Here is an 18,395-nt window from a genome sequence, read left to right as displayed (position 1 = left end):
CTAAAGGTTATAGCATGTGTGAATGGTCACATTCTCTGAATGAAGGAAGGAGCCTTAGGGTGGAATGGATGTTACCCTTGGCTACTTGGGGTCAGGACTCATGGTTGTGACCTTAGTCATGACTTTGGGATCGCACTAAGCAGGGCTGTGCTGCTGTTCTTCCCCTTCTGTGTTTCACTGGTGATTATTTCAGGGATCTGCAAACCTCTTGTCAGCTTCCAGGTCTGCTGCCTGGAAAAACTCATTGTCTACTCATCTATGAATTGTTTTCTGTGTCTGCAAAGGTACCTGCTGTTCACCAACATTTGTAGGATGTTCGTCATGTGGGTATTGTTGACCTCTTTGCTTTATTGTGTGCATTCACAGTAATGCTTCTTAGAAATCTAAGAATGTTTTTTTCTCTTCCCTTGAGTCTATCTGGACACTTACTTGATTCACAGTCCTAATACGTGACTGTCTCACACAAATTAATTATCTTTGTAACAGCTCCATAAAATTATAGGAGTTCTATTCTGTAGATCAGAAAATAGAAAGAATTCAAATCACTTGCTTGAAATCATAGAAGAAAATCTTCCAGACAACTGCTGAAGATCAGTTTATTACTATCCAAAAGGTCATCAGCAAAAAAGAACTGCAAGAAGAGGCATTGGTAGAAGAAGATTCCTTTCAGCCCATGTTAAAGAGGTAAACTCTATCTCTTCCCATGATGACTTCACTGACAGGCACCCTGTTCTGGACACTGCTGTGTATGATTGCTCCTCTGAGCAAACAAAAGCAATAGTAACAGCTATTGTGTTTGAAACTTTTGTCCCAGTGCTTCATTCTACTTGATATCTCATAAAGTTAAAAAAAAAAAAAAGAGATTTTTCTTTTGTAGAATAGGAGCTTGCTTTCTAGGGAACCTGCAATATAAGGTGCACCCCCTGTAAATAATTCATGTATCTCCATTTGTGAGTGGGGAAACTCCCCATCTTCTCTCTTGGTTGATCTGAGCACATAGTTACCTCGGTGTTTGTTGGGAGAAAAGGTACACACTCTTCATGATAAGCTTTTGCAGTGTCTTTTCTTCCATGTCGCTGGGTAGACACACAGTATATGCTCTTGTTTCTGACTTCTCTAGCCTTTGGCACACTCTTCAGCGATTTGGAATCACCTCCTGCAGGTCTGAGTATTCTTCTGTGTCTCCTGGACTGGGTTTTCCTAAGCTCTGCATGAGAAATACCACAGCAGAAGGTGATGTGGAGGTCAGAGTCTGAAGGCAAGTGGATTTGCTTATTGGTAAGGTCAACCTGAGCTCAGGCTTTGCTGATACACCTAGCAGAGCTTTGTGCGCTCCCTTCTGAAGTGAGCAGCATCAGAGCTTTGTCTCCTTGTAGAAGAGGTGATTTAACATCATGTGTTTTCGTCTGAGACTGAAAGCTCCAACCGGGTCTTCTGTGCTCCCAGACAAGTGGGAGGACTGGGTTGTTGGCCCAAAGTTACCTGAAATCACTTGCTCTGAGGTGCCTATGGTAGTTGAATTAATCTCCATCTGTGATGAAACACAAGCAGGAGTGCTTTCCCTAGGGACAGTTCAGATCTTCACCTCTGGAAGGTGCCAGTAACTCTTCTTTGAATAAAGTAGATGCTTGAGGGAACCCAGTTGCTGCTCCAGATCTCAGCTTAGCGCCCACACAGAGGGAACCCAGGTCACACTCACCACAGCCAGGGGCCATAGGCATGTAAGGAAATGAAAATCAGACACATTTTTTTTTCCTTTGACAATCAGAGGAGCCCGTAACAACTTTTTATTATTGTGTGTTCAAAAGGTACATTCCTATACTCACAGTCACACTCACCTGGGACATAATAAGGGTTACTTAGTACGGTTCAAAGAAGGATCAAAGATGTATCTCACAAAGACAAACGTCAGCGGATCCTGCGTACTACACAGATGAAGAGCAGGCAAGAAGCACCTATGAAATTGTGTTCAGCAACCTACACAACACAAATGGGAATAGTAATGACAAAAATACTAGAAAGACTGGATATTTCCAAAGAGTTTTATGGTGTTTTCCTTGGAAGCACCTATGACTACAAGTCACCACTAGAGATGAGACACAGCAAGTGAAGGACTAGTGCTAGTCGCATGTGGCCATTCCTGCAGGAGCACGTGGAGATGACTGGATAATCTTAAAGAGCTCAAAGCTGAAAAACTGCAGTGTTGTATAAGAAGCTGGAGGGCCAGGATAAAAAACAGACTCAGATTTTTAAGAAAGATTTCTTAAAAACATGACAAAGGGGAGAATAACCTCACTGTGAAACACTGGCAGTTCCGACTCTGTTGTGAACTCCCTGGTCTCGATGTTCTCCCAAGTAGCGTGTTCCCAGTGGCTCACCCATCTTGTGTTTCTAAGAAGGATGTTGCATTCCTGGGAGATGAGAATGCTCCAGGACTGTCCAAGGGGGTTGTAGGTGCAGGAGGCAGAAGTTCTGGGATGTTTTCCTGCCAAGCACTTCAGCAGCCTGAGGTGAGTCACCATGTCCTTCTGGGCCTTGTCTTCCCTCTGTAAAGAAGAGATAGCCTTTCTTTGGTTTCCCTATTTTATTTTATTTTTTTATTTTTTTTTTACACTGCAGAGAGCTTGATTATGGCCTGGAACATGGTATAAATAAAACAGTGAAATAAAGTGCTGGTAGGGGAAAGATGGAAAAATTTAGTGAGTATGATGTTGGGCACTTGACATACCTGACTGAAGATTTTCTGTCTGTGCTGGTTGGATGCATGAAAAAAGCAAAACTCTAGCCAGCACATTCTGGGCAAAAAAAACTCTGCTGTAGACTCACTTTCACTGGCAAAATGTCCCAACCCCATGAGGTGACACCACAGGGAATGCAGCTTCCCCCTTGGTGCCACCCTCTGCTGGGGTGCAGAAGGCTGAAGCATTTTGTGATGGGCACTTAAGCATTGCAGGGGATGTGCACATTGGGAATTTGGCAGGGTTCCCATCATTACAGGATAGACCTGTTTGTCCCATGTGGTCAGCTGGGCCCCAGAGAAGATGGCCCTCTGGAAAAACTCTGTCCATGAACATCCTCTACATTTAAAAATATGCTTCTCTTCTCAGCCCATCTATAATGCAAAGTGATTTTTCAGCCCATCTGTTTAAAGATTAGGCATTGCTGCTGATAGAAAGGGTTCTGCCAAGGAGATGAACTGAGTGACATGGTGCAGACAGACCTTTTCCATATTCCACCCCAATTTCCTTCTGTCCTACCACTCTCTTGATTCAATTACTTCGCAATTTCAGTCCCGCAGCTCATGAAAGGGCAGCCTTCATTGCAGCAGCACCTGGCCCAAATCCTCATAGTGTGTTATGGCTGGGGCAGGCTCTAGAGACACCAAAACCAGTTCTCCTCCCTCTGGAGTAGGCTGAAAGCCCTTGCTCACCATTAAATTTTACACCCAAAGCACGGTGTACAAAAAAAGAGGATCAAAGCAGCACAGAGGAGAAGTCTGGGGAGCCAAATTCCCAGCTAGCAGAAGCTGATGTAACTGCTGATTGCCACCAAGTGCCACCAGCTTCTGCTAGCTGAAAATTGGGCCCAGGCTGTCAGAAGCCCCTGTGGCTCTAGACAAAAAAAGTAAATAAATATCCTGGCAAACATCATGTTCAGGTACCTGTCTGTAAGCATGGCTCAGATTGCCGTCCTTTTTCACCATGGAGAGTACCATCAAATACCACAAGAGGAGAGGGATAGGGCGCTGTTCGTTCTGAGGTCAGACTGCAAGGGTGAAGCTACAGTGTGTGGACATTTGCAGAACTGCTCTTCTTCAGATGGCAGGTGTTAAATTCTGTTTATACCCCAAAATCCATGTACAAAGAACTTTATGTAGCTGCTTCTGAGGCTCTTGGGTAGCTGAAGATGTCCAGGGCTGCTCAGAGCGGAGACATGGCTAAGGGGACCCCTTCTTGGTGCTGTACTGAGCTGTGTAGATGTAGGAGTTGAGGTGGGAGCAAAGGAGCCTCCTCCCTGCTTGATGCCCCCAGTTCGTTCTGGATCTTGCTGAAGTTGGTGGAAGAATGATGTTCCCCTGGTATAGAGCAGGTACCCAGTTGCCTTCCCTGTACTCTGCTGCACAGGTGGACGGACCGCACTGCTCTTGTGCCCTTGGCATTGTGCTGGTTTCTGGGAGGAAAGGGAGCAGAGCACCTCCAGAGGGATGACCAACAGACTGCCCAGAGATGGTCCCCAAGGTGGGTTCAGCTGACAACTGAGCATAATCTACTCAGCATGGCCTCTTCCCATAAGAAAAGTTCTTCCTTTGTTGTGAGGATACCTGTTTGGGTGCAAACAGTTAATAACAAGGTGGCAGTAGCTTGCATCCACAGATCCTGGGTTCTGTGGTATGAGGAGCACTTCATTCCTGTTATGCTGATCTTTTCCATCTGCTCTTTACTGCTTGCAAGGTAATCCCATGAGAAAAGTAGCTCAAGCCTGACGTTTTCAAGCCTCATCCAAAAATTATGTCAAGCATGAACATTTTATCATTAAGGGCACTAATACTTTGCACATATACAAAATTTGTCTTCTGATTATCCCCAGCTTGTATTACAATAAATTTTGTAGGCACTTAGCCAAACTCTTTACCTTTTGTCAGATATATGACCTGCTGTTTCAAAGAGATGGGAGGCTGGTCCAAAGCCTATTAGATCAAGGGGAGCTGTTACGCTGGTTTAGCAGAATTTGGATTGGTCCCTAAAGGCATCACAGATGATCTGAATTACCAGAAGTGATCCTAGGCAGTTGCAAGTAGGTAGAGATCAGTTTGCAACTACCAAGGTATCTGAAGAAGTTGGATCAGATTGTTTCAAATCATCTGATGAGAGTTAACTTGACTTAATCAAATCACAAGGCAGCTGGAAAATCAATCTAGACTAGATGGAATAGACTTACCAACTAGATGGAGAGCTAAATATACCAGAAGAAAAACAAACAAGCAAACAAACAAAAAAGAAAGAAGATATATTGGCTGGAAAATGCAGCTAAATAAATTCTGACCAGAAACTAGGTGTGTATTTTTTTTTCCATTTGTCTAGAGTGAAATATGGTGAGTTATGTGGAGTCTTTAAATGAAACTGGATGTCTTTCCAAAGGATATGCTCTACACTTCCACACTGACATTACTAGCCTGGGCTTTACAATCTCTGCTTTACAAAGCCTTACTTAGTTGATCATAGGGATTCCTTCTTAATGTACAACAATGAACTTGCAGCAGTCTGAAAACAGCGAGTACAACTTTAGAAATAGGCAAAGCTCCCATTCCTAATAGACCAAAATCTTCCTGGTAGCAACCTAGTGAAGAGTCTGCATATATATTGATCTGGCAGATGAGTTGAGCCAGTTACCTTGTCAGGCAAAGGCACTGATGTGTCTAACTCCTGCTACAGTTCATATGAGCCCTTATCCAACTAATATCTCTACTACAAATTTAGCCCAGCTAAAGAGCAGGTGAGGGGCTAGATGATGTCATCATATCCCAGTCATCCTGAGTATAATTTTCTTTTCTTCCAAAGAGTTTGGATTACTCACATGTCTTTCAATATGCAAGTCCCATCATCCTACCTGTTCCAAATTTGTTCTTTTTGTCACCCAATAGCTCTTGGAAAAGGGTGACCTGCAGCGTATTCCTGTCATTTTTTAAATGCAATCTGTAACCCAATAAGCACTAGAGCAAGTTCATCTGTGCCCTGGAGCAATATTTTAATGGTATCAGGTTTTAATTCCTTCATCTTCCCACCTTCCTCAACCCTGGAAGCTAGACCCAAATTTCCTGTGTAATTTGCAGCCCATTGATTTATGCTGCCCAACCACATCTCTGCTATACCAGTTAAATCACCTCTCTCTTGCCAAGTTAAATACTATAGCTCTCCCATGTTCGGTGGTAAACTCCTGCAATTAGCACAGAGGCATGTGGCATTTGACTGCTGGTAGACGCTGTGCTCGTTGTCCCGATCTGGTGAAGCCCCATGTCTGCTTGGAGAGGTGCCTCTCACTTATTATCCTTTATTGTTCTGGCTGCTGGAAATTCAATACTTTCCCACAAAGCCTTCTCATCTGCGTCCTCCCAAACCTTTGAGCCACCTACAGTGCTTGTGGTCTGAAATAAATACTCAGATGTTTTCCCAGGCAACCAGTGGTTTCTTCTCTTCACTTTAGCTGCTTTCCCTTGAAATGGAGGCTGAGATGACCAAGGCAGAGCAAATGACAGAGAGCAGGACTCTAAGAGCAAACCAGTGTGTCAGACCATAGGTCTCACTGGTCCAATATCCTGTCCCTGGAAGTGACCAAAAGCCTCAAGAGGCCTGGGAAAGAGTGTGAGGTTCAGATGACCTCCACCAAGAGCCTACTCAGCTTCCAGCTGTTTGCTTATGGGGACTTTCTGAGCCAGAAGTGACTGCCAGTAGCTCCCCTCAGAGCTGCTGTTGGCTCCTCACCACCTATACCCAGGCCTGTCCGGGGCTGGTGAGGCACCCAGTCCCCCCAGCACAACTTAGGCAGTGCCCATCGAGCTGGGCTCTCCGTTGTCCTCACCCAAACACGTCTGTGATACATATCTATAAATCCTCCCTCTGGTTTGGCTTTTTTGGCACAACCCGCCCTCTGGTCCCGAGGCATGAGTCCTACGCTCCATGCTGGTGGTGGTGGTGAAAGGTGAAAACGCTCTTTGCCATTGCGCTATTCATTTACAAGTTGGCCAAAATTCGTGCCCTCATCAATCCTTCTTTCTACAATAAATTCCCAAGTGTCCAACAAAGTTAAATCACATCCATTCTTCACCACCAGGCATCGACATGCGCTGGCATCCCCCTGCGTTTCAGCAGAAGCTGCCATAGATGGATTTCCTTCCTCCTCCCCTCCCTCCGCTCCTCCAGCTCTTCCCACCACTTGCGATACAGCACCCCGCAGCCATCACCACATGCTCACCCCACCCCTGTGAGCCTCTTGCGGGGAATTCGAGCCCCCCGACACCTAGGGCACTTCTCTCTCCCCTTGCCTTGCGACCATCTGTCTGCATCCAGCAGCAGAAGTACCACACACCCGCGCGCTCTCCCACCAACTCAACCTAAGCCCCTACCATCTGGAGATGATCTATTTGTCTATTTAGAATCCAAGCTCTCCAGGGCAGGAACTGTCTCTAATTGTGTTTGTGCCGTACCTACAGCTGCGTTGGACTGAATACACCCACTGTCATCTTCTCCTGGAAACTCAGCTCCTCCTGGGAGTGTCCAGCACTGAAAAGTAAGACCACTTGGAAATCCAAGTTGCTGGAGGCACATGCCAGAGCTCCTTGGTTGCACTTATATTAGACCACAGACAAATTCTTCCAGTGACTGCAACAATCATCCAGCCCAATTTTTACTGCTGAGCTGACAAAGGGGGACTTAAAATCAGTGAAATTCAATCATGGCCCCGCCTGGTGGAGCTCACATCTGGCTGGGGCTCTGAATGTGCCCATCCTACCAGGGGCCTGCCTGAGGACCCCAAATGCACCAGCACCTGTTTTGGTGACCTCCAGCCAATGCCACTGGGTGGTAAATTTGGGAGTCTCCAGGTCAGATTTTGCAGGCTGAATTTGGCCCTCAGTCCAGCACTGCAGAACAGCTTCATGTGTATAAACCTACTGTTCACAACTAGCATACAATCTGCCTCGTGCTTTCGGGATCATGAAGACCTTAGGTGCTTTTGCTCAGAAAAAGTGCAAAAATTAATTGCTTTTTTTTTTTCCCACTTGCTATTTAACAGCTTTAATTAAAACAACTGTAATTGTATTAAGGCCTTTTCTCTGAACTATAGTCTGTTCATACCACCCCCTGCTCAGAACATATTTTTTCAAGCTGTATATTTGCAATTGCACTGAGCAGGTGGTGGTGTTATCACAAATAAACGAGGTGTTATCAAAAAAACAAACAAACAAAAAAGTTTTAGAAAAAGGGATAAAAAGGCTTGATAAATTTCTGGTCTAATTCAAGAGACAGCATGAACGTGATACCACAGAAAGTCTCCTACACACGGTTAAAAACATCCTGGTTCAATAATACTGTTAAAATTTTAAAAGTGCATCTATATATTTTCCCATTTGGCTAACTCCGGAACACCATTTCTGCTTGTTTTGGCTGATTTTTGTTCCTGCATTTGAGTGTAAAGGAACAGTAAGGAAGTTTATGAATGAGGTCCCACTCGCATTCCAGGCTCAGCTATGTACGCGAGCTGCTTTCTGCCGAGATCCTGGGATGAAGTCATTGCAAAACCACCTAGTTTGCCCAGTGTGTTAACTCAAAAAAGATTGAAATGGACAGATTTGCAGTTACTGCAGTGCAAACACACATACAGTAGTTTTCCTGCATGCCAGCGTCGGCCAAACTTCAGCCCAGAAGGCTTGCGAAAGGGAGAAAAAAACTCTTTCCACTATGAAAGGCTGTTTATAAAATCAGTTTGATCAGCTCAGGAATGAGCTGAGATAATGTTTACCCGCACAAACACAGAAGACCATGCAACTGTCTTAACATCCTGAGCTAAGATAACTTCTCAGCTGCAAAAAAAAAAAAAAAAAAAAAAAAAAAAAAAAAGTTAGAACAACAGGAAATGAGTCATTTACTACCAGTTGCTCAGGTATTTTAAAGAGCTTCCAGAACATTTGCTTTTGTGTACCTAAGAGAAAAAGGTCGCTGGTGGCGGGGGAAGGCCTGACACGAGACATAAAAGTGACTTTCCTTGCTGAAAGAGTAAAGGCAGGAGAACGGTTCTGTGACAAGAGGATATGAAATACCCTGCAATTCATCAGCGAGGAGAATCAAACGCCACCCGAGCGATCAGCATTCTTGGGGATTACGATAAGGATTACGGTGAGTTGTTAGCAGGGCGAGCGAGCCACTGAAAGATGGGCTTCCCGAGTGCCTTGGAATAAATGGGACAATTAAGGCTTTGGGGGAGTTAATGAGATTTTTTCTTGAAATTTCAGAGCAGCTGGCCAGCCCGTGTGCAGGCAAAAAACATTTATTTGAGGAGGGAAGAAAAATAGGTAGCAAAAAACAAAACGTTTGCATTCCCTAAAAATATACTCCGAGTCTTGTGAGGGGGAAATAAATTATCCGCAAAGCCATTCTGCTGTCGGGGAGAAAAATCTGAGGCATTTTCCAGCCCCGGCTGCCCTCTGCGCGGCGGTGAGCTGATCCCTCCGTCAGATGGGTCTCATCACGGCGGCATTCGGTGCCTCCGAGTCTTTCATGTGTTTAATCTCACAACCCACCTGTGAGGCGAGGAATTACAGTGTGGGAACTGAGGAAGAGGCCCAGACGTTTCGAGGGATTTAGCTGCCCGATTACCTGGCTCGGGGTTGGAGTGGGAATCGCCAGGAGAGAAGGGTGCTGCACCTGGGTCTGCCAGGCTGGAGTTGGAGCAGCTCCCTGCAACAATGCCCATGTGGAGCCGGGATGCGGAGATCTGGGCATGTCCATTGTTTCTCCCTTGGTTATTGTTAAGAAATATTTTGAGCCTGGAGGAAAATAAATAAATAAATCGGAGAGACTGAATGGAGAGCGTGAAGATCAGTTCTCTCTCCCAAGGCTGAGCAGGGTCTCACAGCCCTGGCAGTTGTGTTGATTCCCAGTGAAACCATTTACGAATTACCAAGAACCATGAAGAAGTGTTACTGCCTTCTGAGTCACAGCTCTGCTGCCTCCCCGTGCACCACCACTGCTCACAGCTCCCCTGTCCCATGCCTCTTCCTGATCTGGGAAGGGTTCTGCTAAGGGGTCAGCGCAGCAGATGTGCAGGGGGGTGTTTGTCCTGGGGGTGTTTGTCCATCCTCTGTGCTTGAGTCTGTGTTGGCACGAGACACTGAGCACAAGCAGCTCTGTTTTCAGCAGAGGATTAGCAGCAGTGTGAGTGCACAGGGCCACGCCATGCCTCTGAGGTCTCCAACAGGGGACAGTGACTGCATCCCCCAAATCCCTCCTCCTTTACAGTGGCTATGGTAAAAGAGTCACAAGCACAAAAGGAGAGATGAGAAATAACAGAGCTATTGACATGGTTTTTTTGGTAGGAGTACCTGCCTGGGCATGAAGACGTTTGTTTTTAATTATTATATGCTGTTGTTCACGCAGCTCAGTCTCTGCATACTTTTTCTCTGCCACAGTATGACCCAGGAAACACATTTCACTCTAAAGGAATTCCAAGGCAGTATCAGAAATTCCTCTAGATCTTAATTTATAAGACAGTTTTCCCTGTGAAGGGCTACAGTGGGTGTTGTATTTTGATTTTTTGCCATGGCTTTGCTATCAGCTTCTGGTAAACCATAAAATAAAACAAAATAAAACCCAGCTCTCTCAATCTGCAAAACTGCATGACAAAGTGCAATCAGTGTCTTATAAATCCACACTGCTATCAAGGCAGTTCCCTTCCCATGCACTGTTTCTTATTAAATAAATATCTATCAGCCGATCACACATGCTGTGTTACATTGCTAGGTATCCAGGCAACTTATTCCAAACTTGCTGAAGTCAATGGAAAGAGCCTGCTGTCCCCACCAGACCATTGGCTTCAAAATGAGCTCGAGCCCTCCTTTAGCAACCAGCAGCCTTCTCCTTGGTATGTCAGCTCCCCGCACCTGCATGGAGCAGGAACTGAAGAGGAAAAGCATTGAGAAAGTTGCACCAGGCCTGATCCGAAGGCCCAAGGACTCAACTGAACCCATGTGGTTGCTGCTGCTGTTGGATGTCTCCCATTTTGTCCTGTCGTTAGCAGAAGGGCCGGGCTGGGCGGCTCGGCATCCATCAGCTCCCGAAACAGGCTGCACGGAGAGGTGGAGTTTCAGACAATCGGCACCCGCCTGCCAGCTGAAGTACAAAGCCTAATTGAAGAAAGCTGTTCTTTTCATCCACACAAAGCATAAACAGCCAGTGTTATGGTGACAAACTTCCCAGCAGCTTCGTCACTGCCACTCCAAGTCCTCGTGTACATCGATGCTGAAAGCAGAAAAAAGGAGGCGATGTACTTTTTTTGCAAAACTCCGGCTGATTCCAGCGTAGCTTTGGAGCTGACGCCCAAAATTTACACATCTGCGATGGTCCTGAATCATGTACCGGATAATTCTTGTTTGGGTCCAAACCGTGGAAAAATTACTCTTTGTTTCAAGAGCTTTTACACAAGATCTTTATTCCCCCCTCCACCTCCCTTATTAGATAAGGTTATTTTTATTTCATAACTCCTGCCGCTTTCCTCTGTTTCCTGATGGCTCCATGGACACCGTCTGCGCAAGCAATTCTCAATCCAAAACCCAAGGAATCCTCCATCGCAGACCATGCCCTCGACAAGAGGAGGTTCCCCAATGCCACCCCGAGCTCTCACAAGGGGACAGGGGTGACGACTTCTTCCTGGCTGAATACACCATATCCAACGCTCTGAGGCTTGGGCACAGGAACCACGTCAAAGGGCTTGGCAGGACGCGCGATGGTCTCAGGCTCTATTTCTGTTTTCGGGGCGTGCTGGGAGGAGTGGCAGGAGGTTAGTCTTTTCCCATCACCTTCGTGCCAGAGATACGCACGGCCCCGACGCCGCGCGCTGTTGGCTGCTCATCACAAGGCCCCCTGTCAAAACGAGGATGGCTGATGAGCTACGAACAAGCTCACAGTTAGATAATAGATGAAAGAGCCTCAAGATAAATTAGGTGCCTCCAGAAAACCTGGCCAAATGTGTTTAAAACAGGAGATCCAACACCATTAATTCTCATCAAGCAGCTTTAAAAAAGGCAACCCGGCACTTGACTTATGCTTAGAAAACGTTATCTTTCCTTTTAACAGGGTTTTTATGGTGTATTTTGAGAAGATGACAAACAATAGGGTTATTTTGAAGTCATGCCAAACACTACATTCGCTGGAGGAGGAGAACAATGTTACCTCCTATCTGTCAACTGACCCTGCAGCCATTAAGCCATTTCACCAACAAACAATATTAATAAAAAAGGGAAAGTGCTGCTCTTAAGTTCCTTACAGCCAGAGCTGGAGAAATGTCTTTGAATGAGATATTTGTCCCCTCAGGAAAGATCACTTTGTCAAAAGCAAACCTTTCTGCAAGAAAGCATCAGTGTGATCATTTCTCATCTAAGAAACTAAAACAAAATGAAACATTTCAGTAATTCCCATGCTCCACACTGCAGAGGGGAAGACTTTGTTTGGTTTTGCTTCCCAGCAATTTTCATTTTTAAGCTACACCATATAAAACTGAAATGCAAGGGATAAACTTTGAGCCATTGTGCAGAGTGGAGTTGGAGCTTACAGCTTCTGGAGCAGGGACCATATTTTTGGTTTTGTGTCTGCTCAGAGCCTCATGCTGATCTCTGACGTGCTACTGTAAGACAAATAAGTTTACAGCAAATAATAACAAATACATAACATCTTTTCACCAGTGGGAGTCTTTCCCAAATTGGCCCCAGCCACAAATAGAGCCGAAGACTTAAGGGGGACAGATGGGATCAGCTATTTTGTTGGCAAGACGAACACCTGCTCGCAGAGCATCCAGCCAGCAGGATCAGAAGGTGTGTCATTGCTAAAAGTGCCGTATCATCCCATTCGAAAAACATCAACAAACTCATCCGAACATTTTCAAGGAGGAAATTCCTTCATAATTGGGATAAGCCTGCTCTCATGTGACAGCCTGGCCTCGGTGTGTTTTTGGGCTGCACGCACCAAACTGGCAAATAACGTGGTTTTCAACTCAGAGGGGCTGTCTGCACAGGTAGACCTAGGGACATCTGTGCCTGTGGGATTAGGAGCTAATAATAGCCACCCCTTACTTACACACGCAGACTGAACTGCGCTTTCAATGCAAACATGAGTAATAATGATGCTATTTTCAGCTTTATTGGCACATGTCACCCCGGGTGCTCAGATTGCAAATTCAAACACATGCTGAACATGGGACAAAACCAGCTTCTTCTGGCCCGGATCCGCCCAGCTGTCTTCGCCCCACGCCGAGCCCTGTTCCCTTCCCCGCAGCTCCGGGCAGGTGCAGGGCTCGGTTGGGGAGAGCTTGGTGCAAGTGCAGGGCCTTTGCAACCCGATATGCCAGGGGCAGAAGTCGCTTTCATGTGCTGCATGTTTAGGCAAGTCTATGTCTTGAGGCCAACACAAAAAAAAAAAAATCCACCATAAGAAAATAATTGGCTGTTAATTTCCTCCGACTTCGACTTAATTAAACACAATTACAGAAAATAATAAAGGGAGAAGGGAGAATGGGCATCTTTTAAAGATGTTGCTTAGGTAGGTGCAGAGTCAACTTTGTGAAGAAAAGTCTCTGTGGCAGGGAGGTCTCAGCCCACGGGCTGTACACACCTAATGTCTGCACCTAGGGCATCACAACCGAGGGCTGCAGCAACCCACGGGAGCAAGGATGCAGCCCAAGGGCCCAAATCCCTGGGCTGCTTGGAAAACCCAAGTGAGAGACCCTACAACCCCCGTACCCTGAGGCGGGTGCTCGTTGAGGGTCTGCCCTTGTCCCCAAGGGTCCCTTTTGAGCTGAGGTCACAGCAGCCCCCACTCGTGCTCAGCACCCATTGCTCGGATGCCCCAGCTGGGAGAGCTGCTGCTGTGCTGCTCCTGCTTGGGCTGAGAAGGGATTAGTTAATTAACAGCCCAGGAGTGCCAGGTGAAAGCCTATCTGTCGGAGCGAACATGCCCCGGTTCCTAGGCGTGTACACATGTGGTATCGTTTTTCCATTATTTAGAACATACAGAACTAAATTAATAACAGTTCTTACAAGGCCCTGGGGCTCTCCGTGGAAGAATTTTGATCTCCTTAGGAAAGGCTCACCATTTCTCATAGGAGAGATGCACTTGACTCCTGACCTCTTTTCAAAGGCACCTGTGTGAGCTTTTAAAATCCACTACCACCAATTATCCACTTTCAACCTGAAGTGTTTAAACCTCGGACCACATTAACTGAGCTTAGCACATAGCCATGTCATTGCAGACTTCCTGATGTGAGGAGATGCCTTGACACGGCTGAAAGAGAGTTTAGGGATGAGGCATGAGATTATCAGCTTCTCCTCCTGACAGCTTCAAACAAAGGAGCCTTTTAGCCACCTGGTTTGTGTCTCCCACACCTGCATTAAGATTGGGAGACAAACCTTTGTACTGCTGCCTTGATCCTATTATTTGCATGTACCTGTCCACAGTCACCCTGCATCACTTAATAGCCTTCAGAGAGACCAAAGGGAAGAAGATGCACATCTACTATTTCTCTTTCAGCTTTAATACCTTCTCTTTACTTTTTTCTTTCTCTCTCTCTTTTTTTTTTCTTTTTTTTTTTTTTCTTTTCCTCTCCAGGGCTGCAAGACTTTTAGGACACTACGGCATTTATTTAAACTCTAAGGAGATTTATTTGGCAGGGGGGTGGAAAGTGGGGTACTGTGAGAAGGCAGAATATGGGGATGAGGGATGAAAAGGGAGCGGAGGCCATTTTAGGGGCTTCTGGCTGGGTTGTGGAGCACAAAGTCCTGTGCCTGCTCTCAGCAATGGGCAGATGTTTGGCTGCAGGACTCCTCTGCTCCCTGCACTGGTCTGGCCCTGAGATCCTGTCCATCCCTGGTCCCCATGAAGAAGGAGACACTGGTGGCCTTCCCCATCACTGCCCCCTATCCCAAACAGCAAGGAATGCCCACCATCAAGGCGCTCGACCTCTGCTACAGGCACCTGCTCACCTTCCCCACCCTGTGTTGGGGTGCAGCCTCATTCCTCCCCATTCAACAGCACCGATCCCCTACATCCATGGGCTCAAGCACCCCTAGAAACCAGCTCCCAGGCCAGACTTAGCCTGGACACAGAGCTCAGGATGTGCCCCCCTTCCCGCTCCCTCCGCCCGCCGGTGAAATTAGCTTTGTCTTCTCTGTCCCAGAGCTGGAAGGAATGTCTAGATTTTAAATTAAATTCATATTCTCTTTCCCATGCTCACAGAATTAGCCAAAAGGACAGAACATTATTAACCTTCCGGATCCAGCCCTAGCTGACAAGGTGTCTATGCGAGGGGAGATTTCAGCTGTAGCCTGCGTATATACATCGCGGCGCTCAGCCGCAGCCAGCTCCTTGACTCATCAATGTAACTCAGTAAGGTAGAAATATTGGAGTTGCATTCATATTCCAGGCCTGGTTTAAATCACTAGCATTGTGGAAAGCTCTGGATAGGTCCAAAAAAAAGGAGGGAAAAAAAGAGTTTTCTGGTTCTAGTTTTTCATATTTTCTTTTCCCCTCTGAAAAGTGAAACCCTCCAGCTGCCCGGCATTGCACAATGGCCCAAATACTGTGAGTTCCAGCCCTAATCCCCGCCGCTCCGCACGCCAGCCCGCGCAGGGCTCGGCAGCACACCCGCCGCTGTCATGTTCCCCCGAGCCCTGCCGCTGCCCCAAGGGGGAAAGCATCGCCTGCTCCTGGGGCCAGTGGTGTGTGGCTTGTCCCCATCACCAGACCTTGTATTTGGCCTGCAAAAGTTGTCCTGAAAGAAACACAGGAGAGGGACAAGGAATGGGGTCAGCTCCCTTGGCTACCGTCCAGTTTGTGCTCTCGCAAAATGGGTGTAAATCTCTAGATTTTGGTCATGTGTTATACATGCTTTCCATTATGGTCAGAGAGCACTGCCAGGGATCTGCCAGTGTGCCAGGTGGGATGAAACCAAGCCCAAGCATGTTTTCTGGTTCCCAGATGAAGGATAAACCCCTCGTTGTCCTGCCGTCCCCGCAGAGGGGACGTGCCATGGGTGCTGTGCTCACCCTTGCAGGATCCCTTCCATCGTCGCTGCGGCTTGCCAGGCAGCTGGGGAAAGCCACTCAGATCCAGCCCTGGTTTTGTTGTGATTGTTATCATGATTATTATTATTACCGGAAGAGTGGCAAAGCCTAGGATCTCCAACATCCACATTGCTGACACCCAGCATAAAGCAAAGCTTCACCCAGGGGACGGGTGTCCTCGGGAGGGACTGATATAAACAAGTGGTTATCAGGCATACTCGGTGGATCGCCCAAGAAACATCCCCATAAGTAGACTGATCCTCAGCAAATAGCCCTGTGCCAAGTGCCATCCCCTAGTGAACAACAAAGGCTTGACCAGAAGTCAACAGCACCAGAGGGAAAGGATGGGCTGTGGTTAAAGATATGTGCTGCGCCTTCCAAGAGGGATGGATTTAGTTCTTCGCTTTGGCTTAGCTTTCCTATGATCATGACGTCAAATGAATCACTTCATCTTCTGCCACCTCAGCGCCCCATCTGTTAAAGCATATTTATAGTATTTTTTTTCTCTTCCCTTGCCCTTTGTCTTTTCTATTCTGATTATGAAGTCCTCAGAGCAAGGTTGCCACTTCTATGCAAGGTCCAGCAGACGAGAGCTCTGACCTGAGTTCCTGCTGCTGGAATACAAATATTATCTAGCGGGCTATACGGTGCCTACCATGTTGATGCTGGTTGAGGAACATGCATTACAATCCATGGAAAATTCTGATTTGAATGAAAACGTTGAGTGGTTTGGTTGGGGAAGGAGAACGCTGAGCATGGTTCCATTTTTTTTCCCAGCAAAATCTCTGAAGGAAGTTGACAAAGTCCAGAAATTCTTGTGAAATCAAAAAGCATTCAACAATCAGCGCTACAAAGTAAAACAAAAGACAATATCGTCTGTCCCACTGGCGGGTTTCCTTCCTCCCCGCAACTTGCTGGAAACCCTTCTCTGACGCCCAGCCTTGGTCAGGGCTCTCATTCCAAAGGAATTGCTTCTGTGCCTGTGTGTCAAGAAAAATCTGTTTCCAATAGGCACTAAAAGGTCTGCTCATCGTACTCCTGTTTCACAAAAAGCACTCCCAGCTCCTCTCGGCGGCACGCTGGCAGTGGCTCACAAGGCGTTTTGCCCTCGTCCTCCAGCCTGCAGAGCTGTGCCGGGTCCAGGAGGCTCGCAGCTGGCCCAAGACCATCTCGTGGGAAGCTTCTGTGCTTCGAGGCGAAGCCCTCCCCGGCCCCTCTCGGCTTCCCCTCTCCTGCTGCCACGGCAGAAGGTGGACAAATTGAAAAGCTTTCACCTCGCTTTGCTTCTCCTTGGCTCATCGAGGGGCTGGAGCTTCCCACCAGCAGCTCCTCAGGAAGGGATAAAGCTGCTCATGTGTATTTTTTTCTTCCTGCATTTTTTTTTAAATGAAATTCTAAAGAAAACGTCAGTGTGCAAATTAATAGCTTTGTACCTGTAGGTGGTAAAATGGTTTAGGGAGCATCAGCCGATCTGTGTTAAATTCAGCTACAGGACAGAATTCCTCCTTTCTCTGAACAAATATAGTTTTGTGCAGAAATAAAGGTGTCCATAGTTATTTTCCCCATCACAGACAAGGCTGTGGACTTACCTGCGAGCCACGTTGCCCCTGAGTCCAGGAGCACCCTGAGGACTTGTGCTGGAGACGATGTCCTGCTGTCACCAGGAGCAGCCCTGTAGGAGTGCATGGGGAGATCCAGAGCGCTCCCTCCTCCTGCTTCTTGCCCCATCGCCCCCCAGGAGTGCTGCCCAAGCCATTGCCTCATCCTGACCCTACCTCCTGGAGGCCTGTCCACCAGCCAAGGCCCCATTTGCGAGGATCCAGGAGCTTGTTAATCACCCCGAGCTGTGAAGTTCCTCAAGTGGAACCGGAGGCTGGGCAAGAAGCATCTATTTGTTCCCTCGCTCCATCCTCAGATGCCAGAGCATCTCCAGAGGAGGTCAGAGCGGATTCCCAGAAATGTGACCCATCCCCTCAGCAATGTGAGGGTAATTCAGAGCGGGCCGTGGGCTTGCCGGCACCGCCGGAGTTTGCTGCCATGACTTCACAAAGCGCTGCACACCCCCAGGAAGAGCAGGCCAAGGAGGAGGAGTCCGGCGGTGCCTCTGCTGCCCTCGGACAGCAGGGGCTCGTGGTTGTGTAATGTTTACATGACCACAGAGCTCTCCATGGCTACACAGACCTCAGGAACAACAGCTTGAGCCCGTGTGCTCGGAGGAGAGCAGCCCTCTTCCCCTTGAGGAAGAGGAGCCTGGGTGAGTAGCTGAGTGCTGCCTGCACTGCGGGAAGAGCCAGCAAAGCCCCACACGTTGTTGTGTTGGTGTTCTCCATCTCTGAGCCACAACAAGCTTCCAAACGTATTGTTTTCATGGCTGGGATTCCTGCAATGCCCTTGTCCCTCCTACAGTGCACATCATGTAGTCCCCAGATCCCTCACTCACACTTTGGATGTGTTTTGGGAAGGTGTTGGCACCTGCATGTCCTCCACCCCATCTGCACTGCAACATCACCAGCGGTGACCAGAGGAGGGATGAGCCCTGCCGATCTGCCCACCCGAAAACAGCCAGATGTGGTCC

General features: G+C 47.3%; 1 long non-coding RNA gene across 1 annotated transcript; it reads right to left on the bottom strand.

Annotated features, from left to right (window-relative positions):
* Window positions 1-638: 638 nt before the first annotated feature.
* On the bottom strand, window positions 639-17,914 carry LOC125183058 (uncharacterized). Its single transcript, XR_007164136.2, has 4 exons — window positions 17,410-17,914; window positions 9,369-9,538; window positions 3,662-9,292; window positions 639-2,546 (listed from the first exon to the last, which is right to left on the bottom strand). It is a non-coding gene; the product is annotated as an uncharacterized lncRNA (long non-coding RNA).
* Window positions 17,915-18,395: the final 481 nt, after the last annotated feature.

Source organism: Anser cygnoides, chromosome 5 (genome assembly GCF_040182565.1).
Source record: "Anser cygnoides isolate HZ-2024a breed goose chromosome 5, Taihu_goose_T2T_genome, whole genome shotgun sequence".
Classification (NCBI taxonomy): Eukaryota; Metazoa; Chordata; class Aves; order Anseriformes; family Anatidae; genus Anser; species Anser cygnoides.
This window is presented reverse-complemented; position numbering and strand designations above follow the sequence as displayed.